Genomic DNA, 1,057 nt, shown 5'->3' with positions numbered 1-1,057 from the left:
TTTCTTTTCGTGTGATTTGACGAAGAACGCATTCCGCGGAAACGGTTCGGAACCGTTTTTGTGTCATGTCCTATAGTGTAACGCATCTTCTCCGCTATAGTTTTTGAATCACTTACCGACAGTTTGGCCGAGTGGTTTACGGCGCTGGCTTAAGGCGCCAGTCCGAAAGGGCGTGGGTTCGAACCCCACAGCTGTCAGTCTATATACCTGACTGGTCTTATATTAAGAACCGAGACCCTTTCAAAAGCGAGGTAGTGCAAGATCAAAACCTTCTGATCGATATTGTGCCATCGCACCTCGCAGAAACCGTTCAACCCATTTTTGTCTCCTCTGGTTTGGCAGAGCGATGCATCACCTCGGCTATGAATCTTAAAGTACTCATCGACAGTTTGGCCGAGTGGTCCAAGGCGCTGGCTTTAGGCGTCAGTCCGAAAGGCCGTGGGTTCGAACCCCACAGCTGTCAGTCTATATACCTGACTGGTCTTATATTAAGAACCGAGACCCTTTCAGAAGCGAGGTAGTGCAAGACCAAAACCTTTTGATCGATATTGTGCCATCGCACCTCGCAGAATCCGTTCAATCCATTTTTTGTGTCCTCTGGTTTGGCAGAGCGATGCATCACCTCGGCTATGAATCTTGAAGCACTCATCGACAGTTTGGCCGAGTGGTCTAAGGCGCTGGCTTCAGGCGTCAGTCCGCAAGGGCGTGGGTTCGAATCCCGCAGCTGTTAGAAATTTCTTTTCGTGTGATTCGATGAAGAACGCATTCCGCGGAAACAATTCGAAACCATTTTTGTGTCATGTCCTATAGTGTAACGCATCTTCTCCGCTATGATTTTTGAAGCACTCATCGACAGTTTGGCCGAGTGGTCTAAGGCGCTGGCTTAAGGCGCCAGTCCGAAAGGGCGTGGGTTCGAACCCCACAGCTGTCAGCCTATATACCTGACTGGTCTTATATTAAGAACCGAGACCCTTTCAGAAGCGAGGTAGTGCAAGACCAGAACCTTTTGATCGATATTGTGCCATCGCACCTCGCAGAATCCGTTCAATCCATTTTT

At 49.0% G+C, this 1,057-nt stretch overlaps 4 non-coding genes across 4 annotated transcripts; all 4 read left to right on the top strand.

The window, feature by feature from the left end:
- Positions 1-117: 117 nt before the first annotated feature.
- Pmar_PMAR021480 lies at positions 118-197 on the top strand. Its single transcript has one exon. It is a non-coding gene; the product is annotated as a tRNA-Leu (tRNA).
- A 186-nt stretch (positions 198-383) lies between these two features.
- On the top strand, positions 384-463 carry Pmar_PMAR021479. The gene has a single exon. It is a non-coding gene; the product is annotated as a tRNA-Leu (tRNA).
- A 187-nt stretch (positions 464-650) lies between these two features.
- Pmar_PMAR021478 lies at positions 651-730 on the top strand. The gene has a single exon. It is a non-coding gene; the product is annotated as a tRNA-Leu (tRNA).
- Positions 731-851: 121 nt separating this feature from the next.
- Pmar_PMAR021477 lies at positions 852-931 on the top strand. The gene has a single exon. It is a non-coding gene; the product is annotated as a tRNA-Leu (tRNA).
- The last annotated feature ends 126 nt before the right edge of the window (positions 932-1,057 follow it).

The sequence above is a fragment of the Perkinsus marinus genome (genome assembly GCF_000006405.1).
Source record: "Perkinsus marinus ATCC 50983 genomic scaffold scf_1104296963084, whole genome shotgun sequence".
Lineage (NCBI taxonomy): Eukaryota > Perkinsozoa > Perkinsida > Perkinsidae > Perkinsus > Perkinsus marinus.
Note: the sequence above shows the minus strand (reverse complement) of the source record. Positions and strands in the feature narration are given on the sequence as shown.